Below are 16,910 nucleotides of genomic sequence, written 5' to 3' on the forward strand. Positions count from 1 at the left end.
ATGTACACGCGTTAACCGTGTACGTGCCTACAATATCCCTATAGGCGCCTACACAGTTAGCGTGTGCGCACTAATTGTAGATGCGTAAAAACCGCTAACGCGCCTTAGTAAACAGGGCTCAAATGTGGCAAAAATCAAGAAAGAGTCTGACAGCTTAACTTTCAAAAAAACAGAGTGCCCTTCCACTTCTGTAAATCACACCAACTGTGGACAAAGTTTCGCCATAAAGCTGTCTCAAGGCATGACCAAACTTCAGTGTTTCTCAAGCATGACTGTTTCCATGCCACTTGGATCCCTCCCTGAGGGAATATTCAGTGGCATCTACCGGATAATGAAGCTGAATATCTGCTCTCACCGCTAAAATCAAAACCAGCTATTGTGTGAGTGGTCTTGGGGAGGAGTCAGCACTTAACCAGAGAACTGCCATATTCATCCCTTAACCGGTTATATTAACCGGCCAAGAAGGACCTCATAAATACCAGGTCTATCTTTGGCCAGTTCAACTTAGGGGCTCTTTTAATAAGGCACGTAGGCGCCTACGCGCATGCAACTTGCGTCAATTTGGAACTACTGCCTGGCTACCGCGTGCCCGGGCGCTATTTCCATTTTTTAGTCGCGTCCGATATGCACCTCAGAAAATATTTTTTATTTTCTACCACACGGTGCTAACTGGGCAGTAATCATCAGTGTACGCGCACTGACGATTACCGCCCGGTTAACGCATTAGACCTTACCGCTAAGTAAATGGGTGGTGGTAAGGTCTCAGGCCCAAAATGGACGCGCGCCAATTTTAATTTTTCCACACATCCATTTTCGCCCCCCCTCAAAAAAAGACCTTTTTTTTTTGCAGACGCGCTGGAAAATGGACCACTGTGCGTCCGAAACACGCGCCTACTGAGGTGGTGATAAGGGCTCCTGTGCTAACCCAGCGGTAACCAGGCAGCACGCACCGATGCCCGATTACCGCCGGGTTATCGCCACACAAGCCATTTCCCGGGGTTTTCTTTTTCCCCACCAAAACAGCGCGTGCTTGGGGTGGGACTACCGCCGGTGGCCACGCTGGGTCAGCAGTAGTCCCAGAAGAGCAAGCGGTAAGCCCATATTAGGCTTACCGACGTTCTGTAAAAGGGCCCTATAAATATCAGGTGCTTAGTGCACACAGACAGCAAAACTAATGCTTTAACGTATCCTGCGTTAGGCCATTAATGCTGTGTTAGGCACACAGTCTTATGCCAGTGGCAGCCACAGTTGGGCCTGGGTGGGCCCAGGCCCACCCACTTAGGGCTCATGCCCACCCAACAGCAGCACACATTAGTGGCAGCTGGTGGGGATCCCAAACTCTGCCAGTTGAAGACCTCCTCTGGATGGTGCTGAAAATGTTGCTCTCCACTTCAGCAGCCTGAGCTTTTTAAGCTGCCTGATACCAGCACCTGCGCATGCTCAGTTTTCAGTACATGCCTGCTGCTGACTGCCAAGGTAGACAGCAGCATTTTCCCGCCAGGGAATTATTTTTTAAGTTGGTGAGGGAGGGGTAGAGAACACTTGGTGCCCACCCATTTCTTGTCAAGGCTCACCCAAAATCTGCTGTCTGGCTACGCCCCTGTCTCATGCAGCTTAGTAAAAGGGCCCCTTTATGTGGCGAATTAACAGTGCACCAGTCTGAATATCGGACAGTGCCTGGATAACTTCCAAGTCAGCAGACATACCCAGATAGTCAAAGCTGGGAGCCACGTATACCCCGGCATTGAATATCTGGGGTTAGGTCAGCCCGCGACTAGAAGTGGCTTGCAAGCTGCTTACTGCTACGGACTGAATATGTCCCCTCAGAACTACCAAAAAATAACTCAGAGAAGTAACAAACTCACAAAATTGTTAACACAACAAATTGAAAAATGAGGGGCCCTTTTACAAAGGTGTGCTGAAAAATGGCCTGTGATAGTGTATCTGATAGGGAGTGGGAAGTGGACCAATGACTCCAGGGAAACAGGCCTACGGTGGTAAAGGAAACAATTTTATTCACAGACTCGACACAGTACTGTGTGTTTGGCCACAAGCCTGCCTCAGGAGTCTAAAATGTGTAAACAGAAAATATGTAAACAGTGGTAGTGTAGACATGTGTTTTGGGCGTGTGCGGAATCATTTTCATCGCACCTGTAAAAAATGCCTTTTTAAAATTTTTGATGAAAATGGACGTGTGGCAAAATGAAAATTGCCGCACTTCCATTTTGGGTCTGAGACCTTACTACCAGCCATTGACCTAGCAGTAAGGTCTCACGCGGTAACTAGGCGGTAATGGTCTACATGCGTAAAATGCCTATTACCGCCCGCCCGCCAGAAAATAAAAATATTTTCTGGTGTGTGTAGCACACACGTGTCAAAATGAAATTACCGTAAGGGCCATGCAGTAGCCAGGCGGTAATGTAAAACTGACGTACGCTGGATGCACGTAGACGCCTACATGGCTTAGTAAAAGGGTCCCTCAGTCAAGAAAAACATATGTGCAGTTAATCACAGTGATAACTGCGAAGGAAAAGAACTCGGAAGCCTTAAGACACTTGTTGAAAACTTGTCTGTTTCTGACTATTGATTTTTTTCATTGATCAAAACCCTCCGTTTTTTAAATATTACACAGATTTTATATATTTTTCTATTTTCAAAAATGCAATCCTTTTTAAACCATACGATTAGAGCTTAATGATTAAATATCCTTGCTGGAACACTGATCAGGAAATAAACTCAACTGATCAAAAAATGATCAGGACCCTGATAAGAATTTTGAGCAGTTGAGATTATTTTGTGATCAGCATTACAGCAAGGTTAATTATAAATATGCCACATTTCCCTCCAAGCAGCCTAGAACTACCAAAAGCAAACTTTACATGAAAATAAAGGAACAGAAAAAGTAAATTCTCAAACAGCATTAAAAAAAATCATCTCATCAACCTTGAAACTGACAGGTTATTGTGTTTGTGAATCTTTTTTTACTATGGTTAGATATCTTGACAAGTTTTTAAGATGGAAGAAACTCTTCTCTCGTTGCATTTTGATCTCTGAATATTTTTTTCAAGGGAGAGTTAGTCTTGGTGTGTTTTTCACTTTGCTAAGCAGTGGGATTTCTCATGCTGTGCCAGCTTCCTCCTACCCACTGAAGATCAATAACTGGGTGGTGACCTTGCTGTTATCTCTCCCCACCTCATCCACCCACAGACCCACACCCAAACAGTTCCTATAAAAATGGTTAGCGTGTGGGAGCAGGAAGAGCCAAGGCCATGGGAAAAAGAGAAATTTCTAAAGAGAGCAGAACAGCTGTTTCAGGACCACCTATATCTGCATGTCACTTTTTGCAGAAGCCAGGCCTCTCAATGTCTCTATTTTTTTTTTTTTTTTTAACAGCAGACCTTTCTTCCTTTTTCTTTTCAAAACTGGACGGTTGATTTTCCCAGCATTCTACCGTCTGGATGACACTGTTCATATTTCACAATTCACATGGAAAACTGACAAGGACAGAGTAAATATGAACCAGGCGATTAATAAAACATCTCAGAGAAAAAATATGTCAGAATTACACTCTAGTACCTCAACACTACACAATTTCTGAACTGATATTTAGCCTAAAGCTCTTTATTTTTGTCATGCTGCATTAAGATATGTGAACTAGCTTATGGAATCCTTAGTTTTCCCCCTACAAAAACAGTGTACCTGACATCGTGTTCTGCACACCTCACAATTTTGCAGAGAATCGAGTTTTCTAACAGAGGGGTCGATGTACATAGGCTCGTGGTAGAGCCACATGAAAGATGTCTGACCGTGTGGCTTCTATCATAAGTGTAATACCACAGAATGCAGTTAGTCAATTATACACAGATTTTATATATGGAAACCCTATGGCAAATGTGAAGGGAGTATTTTGGACGCATGCCCACAAGGTTTTGCGGTAAGCGCAGCTTCTGGGTCGCATGCCCAAACCCAAACCGAAAGTGTCAGCACGCGTCGGCGATTGTTCTTCTGAGTCTAAATATGAGCCTTGCAAAAACTGTTTGCACTTGGAATACTTTAACAGTCCTTTTACTAAGCAGTGGTAGGGCTAATGCGCAGGTAGTGCGCGCCAAATCGATACTACCTCAGGGATAGTGCAGGTACCCTGCATTAGTTTCGAAGTCGGCACGCTCCCTTTCCAAAGGCAGAAAATATTTTTCTATTTTCTACCACGGGGCGTTACCGGTGGTAACTGGCAGCACAGGCACATTGGCACGTGCTGCCTGATTACCACACGAGTAGCACGTGAGCCGTTATCGCTAGGTCAATGGGTGGCGGTAAAGGCTCAGGCAGTAAATAGCCGCACGCTACTTTTTAATTTTAGTGCACGGACCATTTACTGCCCCATTAAAAAAAGCTCTTTTTCCCATCCATGTTAAAAGATGGCCCAGCGTGCACCAATTTCATGCGTCCACGCTACCACAGACCATGTTTTACTATTGCTTATGCTTTTGATTATACCAATTTGGACGATCCTGGGAGAAGGACGCCCATCTTCCGATTTGTGTCAAAAGATGGGCGTTCTTCTCTTTCGAAAATAAGCCTGCAAGGCACCGCACGTGTCTTTATAAAATAGCACCTATTTGCCCTCTAAAACCAGGCACCCTGTTATACAATTACCCTCGAAAAGCTAACATAGAAACATGATGGCAGATGAGGGCCAAAAGACCCATCCAGTCTACCCTTCCTCAGCAACCTCTAACTCAACAGGTTTGGCTCTAGTGGTTGTGGGTATGTGATCTGGTCAACAGTAAAATGTTTATTCGGAATAGAGTAAAAAGGGTTGGTTAAGATTAGAAATTTAGGGTCCTGTTTACTAAGCAGCGTTATAGGTGCGTTAACGTTTTCAACACGTTAACCATGTATGTGCCTACAATATCCTTTTAGACGCCTACATGGTTAGCGCACGCACTAAGTATAGGCGCGCTAGAAACACTAACGCATCTTGGTAAACTGGGCTCTTAGTTTTACCTCTGTTAAGTTCCAATTTGAAAGTTGTAGCCCATTTTTCCACCAAATCTAACCCAGATTTAATAGTACTCTGTATGTCATGAATGTTATTGTCAAAGGGGAGATGACTGCGTTGAAACCAGATAACTCCAATTTTCTTCCCAATGGAATAGTAGTTTATAGTTTATTTGGGTTTGTTATCTGCCATTAACTAACTTGCAGATCACAGTGGTGTACAATTCTAAAACCAAGGAAACACAAAAGAACAGTTAGCAAGGCGTGATGCAGTAGGTTCAAACACTAGTGTCTCAGGAGAAAGCTTGGAGGCAGTGTGGAAAGTAGTCCATTGCTGGAACTGCATGCCATTCCTAGGAAAGAAGTCAGCAGCAGGGAAGCTGCAGCAAAGGTTGGACCTATTTCTCGATTCCTACCCTCAAGGCTTTATTCAAGTTCCAGGGACTGGGACTAAGGTCCAAGGCAAAGAAGAGCCATGGGCCGGGGAAACTGTTCCTTCTCCTCCCTCTCCCAGTCAGGAGGAAGACAGAAACATGGCAACTTGTAGGAGCCAGCAGCTCTGCAAGTGAGAGGAAAGGAAGTTTTGTTTTTTTTTCCCCTCCTGTATAGGATAGATGGAGGAAAAGTGCAGATTATCAAGGAAGATATTAGGAAAGAGGGACTCACAGATAAGAGCACTTTGGATTGATTCATATATTCTAAACACAAAAATCTGAAAATATATAAATTCAGAAAAGCTTAGCTTTTAGGTATACAGTACACCAAATCAAATCAAAATCCTTTTAGACTCTTCATTGTTGACGTGTCCTCACCTTAGATCAATTATTAAAACTCTTCTTTTCCCCAAAACTGTGCCTTACTAAAAGATTGAGAGACTCTTACTCCTGAAAGCTTCGGGTTGGCAGTCCAAAGTTTTATATTGCCCCACTGAATAAGTTAGTTCTTTATTTTTGGGTTGGCCTACTTTTGTTTTGCGTGTACAAGAAGAAGCACAAAATACAGCAGCAAGGTTGGTCTCAGGATGCTCCAAATGAGTATATTATGCTTTTATTATCTAAATTGCTGGTAATACTGATGATTTTTGTGTATAGTATCTATCCTGCTTATTTTCAGAGGAGATAGCCGGCCATCTTCTGACACAAATTGGGAGATGGCCGGCCACCTCTTAAACCCGGCCAAATCGGTATAATCGAAAGCCGTCTTCAACTGCTTTCCATTGCAGAGCCGGCCAAAGTTAAAGGGGGCATGTTGGCAGGGTACGGAAGGTGGGGCGGAGGCGTGGTTATGAGATGGCCGGCTTCGGCCGATAATGGAAAAAAGAAGGCCGGCTCTGACGAGCACTTGGCCGACTTCACTTGGTCCATTTATTTTTAGGACCCAGCCTCAAAAAAGTGCCCCAATTGACCAGATGACCACCGGAGGGAATCAAGGATGACCTCCCCTTACTCCCCCAGTGGTCACCAACCCCCTCACACCCCCCAAAAATGTTTTAAATATTTTTGTGCCAGCCTCTATGCCAGCCTCAAATGTCATACCCAGCTCCCTGACAGTACTATGCAGGTCCCTGGAGCAGTTTTTAGTGGGTGCAGTGCACGTCAGGCAGGTGGACCCAGGCCCATCCCCCCTACCTGTTACACTTGTGGTGGTAAATGGCAGCCCTCCAAAACCCACCAGAAACCCACTGTACCCACATCTAGGTGCCCCCTTCACCCATAAGGGCTATGGCAGTGGTGCACAGTTGTGGGTAGTGGGTTTGGGGGGGGGGTTGAGGGGCTCAGCACACAAGGTAAGGGAGCTATGTACCTGGGAGCTTTTTCTGAAGTCCACTGCAGTGCCCCCTAAGGTGCCCGGTTGGTGTCCTGGCATGTGAGGGGGACCAGTGCACTACAAATGCTGGCTCCTCCCACGACCAAATGCATTGGATTTGGCCGGGTTTGAGATGGCCGCCATTAGTTTCCATTATCGCCGGAAACCGATGGTGGCCATCTCTAACGCGGTCGGGTATGCAATAATGCGGTCGGGTATGCCACTTTTCGGGGCCAGCCACCTAGATGGCCAGCCCCGTTCGATTATGCCCCTCCACATTACCTAGTCTCTGTGTACTTTGACCTAATATGGTTCTTTTAGCATAGGACGGATGTAGTCACAATGCTTACAAGCAAATAACAATCTGGCAACTATGTTCAGTATTAACTGGAGTTTCCACGTGGGTTTTTTTCGGTAGCCCCAATACAAACTGCTACATTAGTCTAATGTCATAATAAATGCCAGATTGAGAATCACCATCAGAATGCCTAACCAAGACAGGGGTTCACCTGTCAAATCATTCAAAAATGGTATTGCAACCATAACTAGAATCTGAGAATCCAGAAGTATTCCTAGGCTTTATACTTGGGCAGTTTACAGTTAATGGTATGCTATCAATAATCAAAAGAATACTAAGGAGGCAATTCTATAACTTGGCGCTTCGATTGAGGCACTACAATGGTGCATGCTTAGTGCCAATTCTATAACACGCTAAAATTGTTACCCTCGTTGATGTACCAAAACCTAGGCATGACCCTTTGCACCATGTCAATGGCAGGTGTGAATGGCCATGCATATGTGTGCCAAGTGATACGCATAACTGATAGTATTTATTTATTTATTTTAAGTTAGGGATTACAGTTTTTAGGATATTGTGGGGTGAGGCACCACCTTATATGGCAGCTGTAATGAATGTATTTTTAGGTGGCAAACCATATTGTTTGCATGGCCAGCTCTTATTGACTTTTCCTTCAATGAGGAAGGTTCGATATATTAGAATTTTGTCATCCTCTCTTTTTATCAAAGCGATGGTGCCTGATGGATACATTCAGGGTACTCAAGGAACTCGAAGTTCTGGGAGCTGCATTGTCTGACCTTTTCGTTGCTTTCTTAGAGACTAGAGTGGTCCAGGAGGACTAGAGGACAACTGCAGAAGTAAGGAGGAGGTTGAGAATTACAGGCCTGTTAGTCTGACCTCAGTGGTTTTAACATCTTTGTGAGTGATATTGCAGAAGGATTGTCTGGTAAGGTTTGTCTCTTTGTGGATGATGCCAAACTCTGTAATAGGGTAGACACCCCAGAAGGTGTGGATAGCATGAAGAGGGATCTAGTGAAGCTTGAAGAATGGTCCAGAAATTGACAACTAAGATTCAGTGCTAAAAAATGAAGGGTCAGGCACTTGGGTTGCAAAAATCCAAGGGAATTGTATAATATAAGGGTGAGGTACTTCTTTGTAGAGGTCTATAGCATAATGAGTGGAGTGGAACTGATAGTCATGAATCATTTGTTTACTCTTTCCAAAAATACTAGGATTAGGGGGCATGTGATGAAGCTACACAGTAGTAAATTTAATACAAATTGGAGAAAAGTTTTCTTCACTGAACGTGTAATTAAACTCTGGAATTCGTTGCCAGAGAATGTGGTAAAGGCGGTTAGCTTAGCGGGGTTTACAAAAGGTCTGGACGGCTTCCTAAAGGAAAAGTCCATAGAACATTATTAAATTGACTTGGGGAAAATCCACTGCTATTTCTGGGATAAGCAGCATAAAATGTATTGAACTTTTTGGGATCTTGTGATCTGGATTGGCCACTGTTAGAAACAGGATGCTGGGCTTGATGGACCTTTGGTCTGTTCCAGTGTGGCAATACTTATGTTCTTATGTAACCACTTTGAATGTGGTTGCAAAAACCACAGAAATGTGGTATATCAAGTCCCATTTCCCTTTCCCTTTCTAGCCACTCCATTATTAGTGTAGTGTCCACTCTCTGCCCTCCAGACATGCCCCCTTAAATAAAAAATATTTTTTAATGCACAGTTAGCGCATATTCGGAAGAACAAAATATGATAGTGCCAAGCCCTTACGAGAAAAACTACATTGGCTCCCAATCAAAGAGCGAATTGCGTTCAAGATCTGCACCCTAGTTCATAAAATTATTCATGGAGAGGCACCAGCCTACATGGCAGACATTGTAGACCTCCCAACCAGGAACACAGAAAAATCAGCATGCTCCTACCTAAATCTTCACTTCCCAAGCTGCAAAGGACTAAAATATAAAAAAACGTATGCAGCCAGCTTCTCTTACATAAGCACGCAATTATGGAATGCACTTCCAAACGTTACGAAAAGAATGCACAACCTAACAAACTTCTGGAAATCGTTAAAAACTTACCTGTTCACAAAGGCATACCAGAAAGAACCAACCTAAACTCCTGAACTCTACAAAACAATCGAAACACCTACAATGAACTGGACAAAATTGAACTCTCTCTCCTCTCTTTCCTGATTACTTAAAATACTCTATCATCTATGAAGATTAACACTAAACCACTCTGTATTTCTCCTACCGGAATTGGTGATCACTACCATGGTACTATGTAAGCCACATTGAGCCTGCAAATAGGTGGGAAAATGTGAGATACAAATGCAACAAATAAATACATACATTTGACACTTACCATAGTGTATCCTGCAGGTATGCCATTTTAAACTGTGTTAGGTGTATGTTATTTTATCATAGGCCCTAATTTGTGCAATGGGACCAGGCTACTAATAATACAGGTTAGTGAAACCTCTGGATAAAGTTCACTTCCCCAACTGTAAAGGTCTAAAATACAAATTAACACATGCGTCAACCTTTCCCTTCCTGAGCACACAATTCTGGAACGCGCTGCCGCGCAACTTAAGAACGATCTACGAACTAACTAACTTCCGCAAACTACTGAAGACCCATCTCTTTCACAAGGCATACCACAAACATCAACAAATGTGAACTCCTATACATATATCCAGAACTGTCTATAACACTTGCTTGCCAAACGACTATCATGTCTCATCATTATCAAGTTACCAAGATCCTTCTGTTACACTAAATGTATACTGTCTTGAATATTTCCACTATTCATGATGTATTGTAAGCCACGTTGAGCCTGCAAAAAGGTGGGAAAATGTGGGATACAAATGCATCAAATAAAAAAATAATAATTAATAATATAAAGTTCATTCAAGTATTTGTTCCAGCAATGCTGTCAGACACCTGATCACCATGTACACTCTTTTCTTAACTCTGAATTTATCGTTTCCACTTTCTATGTAACAAAGATTAGCCCTTAATTCAGTAAGCACTAGGAAATGCCACAAACCCATCAGCAAATCAGCTTTGCAAACAGTTTATGCAACAACAACAACAACAACAACCAAAAGAACTGCAGGAATTTTGCCAAAATGATTTAATTTGAGCCCTCAGATTAAATACAAAGACAATACATTTTTATCACCACGCCGGGGGGGGGGGGGGGGGTCTTCTACTAATGTGCGCTAGTGTTTTTAGCTCGCGCTAGAAATCAGCTGGCACTAAACTCTGAGATGCCCATTATAGCCAGACTGTGGAAAGACATTGCCGGATCGTTTTCTCCTTCACAATCTTCCCTCGTGTTTCGAAAAAGGAGAAAAGCTCTTTTATTCAGAAAATATGTGCTATAATCGTTTCCCCCCTCACAATCATACCTCAGGTGTCTCTTCAAACAAGCAAGCAAACAAAACCTGTCTTATCTAGGAAATAGGTACCACAACCACAATTCTGCCTCTCCCCAAGCAACCCCAGGGCAAGATGCACTAAACTAAACGAGCCTTTAACGAACAAGTTTTTAACCCTGACATGTATTAAAGCCCAAATTCTGACAACGGTAGCAACAAACGAAAACGGAATGCAGATGAGCAAATTGTGTAGAAACCCTATTGAAATGAGATGCACCAAAGTTTACCGCTTGCCCTAAGGCTGGAAAACTCCGGGAAAGCTAACGAGAGGTCTGTACCTCTCGTTAGGGCTGCCTGGCTTAAAAAAGTAAAATGTAAAAAAAAAAAAATCGCGGAGGGACAAAAACGCTCGTCAGGAGCGTCCTTTATGGACGGCCTTGCCCCACCAGAGGTCACCGCTGCTCCCCGCTCCCCCCTGCATTAAAAAATCATAACTTTAGGCAGCCCCGGCAAATGTAAAAAAAAAAAAAAAAGGATCGGGAGGGGGCAAAAACACTCGTCAGGAGCTTTACGGGCCGATTACCGACGGTTTTAACGAAGGGTTCGTGAATGCAAGTGAATTTGCATTCCCTTTTCTTCGTGCATAGCCATTCCGTACCGATTCGTTATGGAATTCGGTACGGAACGGCTCTAACGAGGACTTTTGTGCATCTTGTATCCAGTGACGCTCTCAGAGGAATGTCCTGATTTTCACACCCCCCCCCCCTTAAAATGTTTGTAAGCCGCTTAGGTGTTAGTGGGTCAAAAGCCGAAATGCAATGTAATGTAATTCCTGTGCTTGACTGCATTTTCAAAATGGCAAGAAACATTTTCTTGGGGGTTTTTTTTTTCTCCCTTATCATGTGCTGGTCACTACGTAAATTTAATTTGTGAATGAAATGCAAAATTACCAAAGAAATCTGAGGACGTGCATGCAGATATAATTCATATCTTGCCTTGTAGTGCTTTGCATTCCATAAATACACAGTGCTACAAGCTAACTGAAAGGTACCTGAGTATGTGTGTGTGTGTATCTGTCTGTCTGTCTGTCTGTCTCTCTTTCTCTTCATATATATTGCTCAATATTTTATGTACTTTGTCCTCTGAGTCTCTGTTGTTCTTCTTGTAGGTTAATATAAAGGTTTTTTATACATGTGTTGTTTCATGGATCACTTCTTAAGCTGTCTCTGTAGTTGCAATTAAAATCAGATTTCACATATTCTATAAGTAAATATAAAACATTTTTTTTTAAATATACCTTTCGGTAAAAGGTCTGCCTATGAGAGAATGACTTTCAAGACCATGAAACTAACATGTGGTAACATTTTTTCAAACCAATATAAGATATATTTAACATATCTTTTATTGTTATATTGGCCCTGAAAATATATCATAGCTCCTATAATGTCTTGATTTATATTAGGCTAGTAAATATCTTATAGCGTCTGTAATATTGTGTTTTGTAGGACCAGCACAAATGGAAAAAGAAATGGTCAGTGCTTGTAGGATAGAACTCTGACTTTTAGTATCTGTTTTCTTACACTATAAAACGTAAGTAAGGTATACATTTTCAAATGACATGTACCCATTTATGTGCACTGTTCAAAGATCAATACTGGCATTCTCACTGACAGTATTCTTTCAGATAGAAGAACCCTACCTTTACCACATCTTCCCTGCCAGTCCTGACAGGAGATGGCTGGATCAGGGCCTCCTTGCTCCCAGTGATTTCTGGAGGAGGAAACGAGGATGCTTTGTATTCTGAACCAAGGTAAGCCAAGCAGAAACCTGCACCCAAGCTGGCCCATAAAATAATGTACTGTAACTCCACAGCAGATAGAAAATGATCTTCCCAGCAGGTGAAATTGCTGTAGCTCCTTCCAGTCTGTGTTGAGGTCTGACTTTCTTTCCAGTCCACGTCTGAGATCTGAGAGCCAGGGAATGAATCCACTGAGACACCCAGTCCCCTAAGGTTTGACAGCATTCCAAAGGGGCGGATTTTTGGCTCACAGGCCTGCTGCACCACCTAGAAGCAATGGCAGTGCTAAATCTCCCCCCACCCAACAACATCAACACATCAGATCTGAAGGTAAAGACTGACTATTGTGTCTTCTTTCAGCAAGTAGGATCCTAGCCAAGACTCTGATTGTTAACCAACCTGCCCTGACCACACCCTAGACTATATTCATAAAACCACAGCCAAACCCAGGCCTTGCCCCTTATGATCACTGCTGTGCAAATTGTAGTTTAAAAAAAAAAATCTTTCTTTGCTTGCTTCCTGCTTCTGCTTACAGGTTTGCAAACTGCACAGTGAATTATGCCACAGACTTAAGAAAGGCATTTGACAAGGGACAAATACAAAAAAAAGGAATTCCAGTGAGGTTTCTATATTTTATTCAACAAGTCAACTTCATTTTCTGCTAGTGAGCATTTCGACAGCACTTACCAGATTTAAACAACAAAATTAAAGCATGCCATCAGGGTCTGGAAGATGGACAGCATGAGACTGTTCTCTTTTCTGAAATCTGCCATTCTGATGTCCCCATCTCCCCTCTTTTCCAGCATCAGCCCTCCTGATGTCCCCATCTCCCTTGTTTTCCAGCATTATCCCCCAGTGTCCCCAGCTTCTCCCTTTTCAGCATTATCCCCCAGTATCCTCATCGTCCCCCTTTTCTAGCATTTCCCCCAGTGTCTGCCATCTCCCCTCCCTTTCTAGCATTGTTCCTTTATATTCCTATCTCCGTCTTTTCCAGCATTGTTCCCTGTATCCCCATTTCCCCCCTTTTCCAGCATTGTCGTTATATCCCTATGGCCCCCCTTTTCAACACTGTGCCTATATATCTATCTCCCCTCCCCCTTTCCAATAGTGTCCCTCTGTGTCCTTATCTGACCCTTTTCCAGCTCTGCCTCTTTGCGTTTCACTGTCCCTACTTTACCCCAGTCTACTATTGATCCTCTGCGTCCCTGTCCCTCCCTGCCCAGAATTTCTTTTCTAGTTCCTATCTCTCCCCATGTTCATCTTCCCCCCGTCTCTTTCAATGCTCTCTACTCCACCTCAGGGCCACATATATCCCCGGCCTGCTCCCACGGTCTGGCATCTCTTCCCATTTCTTTCCCTCTTCCAGTCCAGTGTCTTACTCCTTTCTCTGCACTCCTCCCCCACACCATACGAGTCCTGTATCTCTCCCTCTTCCTTCCATCCTCTCTCTCCCATCTCCAGGGTCCTCCATAGTACTTCGGCACCAGCAATGTCAGACTCTTGCTGGCATCCTGGCTTCTCTTCAGGTGCATCCCGCCTACACTGAAAACAGGAAATTGCATTAGAGTAGGTGGGAAATGCCAGAAAAGAGGCCCCTGGTGACAGCAGAAGGTTGACTGTGTTAATAACCAGTGCTGAATTACTACGGAGGACCCTGGAGATGGGAGAGAGTGGAGGGCTGAGAAGGGAGAGAGAGATACCGGACTCAAGGATGAATTTACCAATGGGCAACTGGTTGGTTGGCTGGGCCCCCTTATATGCAGGGGCCCGGGGCAGCTGCTTCCTTTGCTCATTGGTAAAAGCGGCCCTGGCTCTAGTACAGAAATAAGGGTCAATAAAAGTTTTAGGTGATGTCTTTATACTGGATCAACTCAATATCCCTATTACTAGATCTGAATGACGGTGCTTGATCAGTTAAGTTCAGTTCAGATTGGATTACAGCACTGGGACTTGTTTTCAAAGTTGGAAATAGTTGCTAAGGAAAAAAGGATTGGGGGATGGTGGAGAGTAAGGAACAGGGGGTGGATCTGATTAGAGGAGAGGGATTGAGAAAATTTGGGGAAGGAAACAGAAGTATTACCCAACTCTGAAATGAGAAACACAGAGTGATATTGCATTTTCAGATTTCACTGTGCGACTCCTTCCAGCCTTCTCCAAAGATCAACCTCCCTACTCTCTTTAATATTTCCCAATTTAGATTTTAAACCAAAGGGCTCATAAGCTTTATGTAACTATATCGTGCTATGCATACTAATGATACATTATAAATAACACTGTAAAAGCATTTGAGGTAATTCTGGTCGGAGAGGACTCTAATACCAGTACAGGTGGCTGAAAAGCAGAGCTTTGCCAATACTACCCACTGATCAGCTGTTTGTATTAGCTGAGCCACACAAAATCATTTTTGTCATCCTCATGTATTTTCCCTATCTTCGTCTTCTTCAGGGCCAATATTCTAAAGGAAAAGTATAAAAAGGAAAGAGCTAGCTTAACACCCCCCCCCCCCTCGAATCAATTTTTTATAACTGGCCTTCTTCCCCCCCCCCCCCCCGGGTAATGCACGCTTGGTCTCCTTGCCACTAGCATGATGCTTCTCAATCCCTCTCTCGCAGGACACCTAGCCAGTCAGGTTTCCAGGATTTTCACAATGAATATGTGTGAAGTAGATTTGCATACAATACATATCCAATATGCAAATTTATTGTGGAAATCCTGAGAAGAATCCATGAGAAGAATGAGAAACACTATATTAGGATAGTAAGCATAAATACTCTCTGTACCTTGCACCCCAGAAGCTACTTGGTCTTCATCTCCAGAAACAATATAAATAGTGCTAAAAAACTGACCCTGGAAAAAGTTGGCGCTTAAGCGCTATTCCAGAAAGGATGCTCTGGGTTGAATGCTGAGGTCTACAAAATCCTGAGTGGTGTAGCATGAGTAGAAGTAAATCATTTTTTACTCATTCTAAAAGTACAAAGACTAGAGGACACTCAAGGAAGTTACATGGAAATACTTTTAAAACAAATAGGAGGACATTTTTTTTCACTCAACAAATAGCTAAGCTTTGGAACTCTTTTCCGGAGGTTGTGGTAACAGCGGTTAGCGTATCTAGGTTTAAAAAAGGTTTGGACAAGTTCCTGGAGGAAAAGTCCATAGTTTGCTATTGAGAAAGACATGTGAAGCAACTGCTTCCCTGGGATTGGTAGCATGGAATGTTGCTAGTAATTAGGTTTCTGCCAGATACTTGTGACTTGGCTTAGCCACTGTTTGGAAAAAGGATACTGGGCTAGATGGACCATTGGTCTGACCCAGTATGGCTACTCTTATGTTCTTATAGAACAATGCTTACAGCTGATTCACATACCCAAGGTTGGGCACCGGTATTTATGCCAGCTGAAACCTTGTATAAATGCCAGCGCTCAAGTAATTGCATTTGGGTGCGGAAATGGCGCTATTCTATAAAACCGTGTGCAACTTTTCAGAATGCCTCTGCCCCTTGCTTGACCACGCCCCCTTTTGAGTAGTGCACTAGGGGATTTAGGAGCGCGGTCTTATAGAATAGCATGCAGGCAGATGTGCATGCAAATCCCAATTATTGCCAGTTAACTGCAATAATGAATAAATTTCTAGTTAATGGCAACTGAAACAATTTATTTGTGCACGCATCTTCACTCTGTGCCCAGCTGTGATGGCACCCTCAGAAGTGGTTCATGTTCTACCTGTTAAGATACTTTTTCCACTGCTGCTTTATCTTCTGCATATATTACTCAGGAAGAGACATGGGGACAGAGACTCTCAGATTTCCTTTTCATACTGCACTAGGAGCTTTGCCACCTTACACAAATTTAGGATGTGTGAGAGATGCTGCTGCTCTGGGAAAAGGCACCAGAGACTCTTTTCAAGAGTAACCTCCCCACCTCCATACACCAGAAAATAAATACCAGTATTGTGTATCAGGAGTTTCAAAAGGAATTTGACAAAGTACCTCATGAAAGACTCCTGAGGAAATGAGAAAGTCATAGGATAGGAGGTAATGTCCTATCGTGCATTAAAAACTGGTTAAAAGATAGAAAACAACTTTGAATAACTTTGGGCCTCTTTTATAAAGCCGCACATATCTCACAGGTGCACAGTGGAGGATAGCACAGAGCACTCTTACCTGACCATCTTCATGCTGCGTCTTGGTCGCAGGTGGCCAGCCTTTCCCTTTATAGAATATATGTGTATATTCCCCTGATGAAGCTCTTGTTGGGATTTTGCTCTTTTTTTTAGGATGCCACCAGTGATGATCTACACAGTTGGATACCTCAAAAATGCAAGTGATTGGATACTTTATAAGCTAAGGGGCCCTTTTACCAAACTGTGAAAAAAAGTGGCCCTAGTGCATCCTTACTTGAGTCATTCCCACACACTAAGGCCATATTTTTACGCTTCGTTCTCTTTCTTGCGTCAAATACAACAGTCGAGAAAATCCCACGGACCCTGATGCAGGAGGCGAAACTTGGGCCGAAGTCGGGCCGTGGACAGGGTTAAGAAGACTGAACAGCATAAAACGGCAAAAAAGATAAGTGATCCTCACAATATCATTATATGAAATTGAATTAGTTGAGG

At 43.2% G+C, this 16,910-nt stretch overlaps 1 protein-coding gene across 4 annotated transcripts in view; it reads right to left on the minus strand.

Annotated features, from left to right (window-relative positions):
- The window catches only part of ZBTB7C (zinc finger and BTB domain containing 7C), a 490,191-nt gene that overhangs the window by 81,162 nt on the left and 392,119 nt on the right, over window positions 1-16,910 (minus strand). Inside the window, exon 1 of one of the 4 annotated variants that reach the window (XM_030192923.1) lies at window positions 12,201-12,622. The exons of the other annotated variants lie outside the window; for them this stretch is intronic. The gene's annotated coding sequence lies outside the window, so the exon portion shown is untranslated. Of the gene's footprint in view, window positions 1-12,200; window positions 12,623-16,910 lie in introns of those variants that run through there. 4 annotated transcript variants of the gene reach the window in all.

This window comes from Microcaecilia unicolor, chromosome 2 (genome assembly GCF_901765095.1).
Source record: "Microcaecilia unicolor chromosome 2, aMicUni1.1, whole genome shotgun sequence".
Lineage (NCBI taxonomy): Eukaryota > Metazoa > Chordata > Amphibia > Gymnophiona > Siphonopidae > Microcaecilia > Microcaecilia unicolor.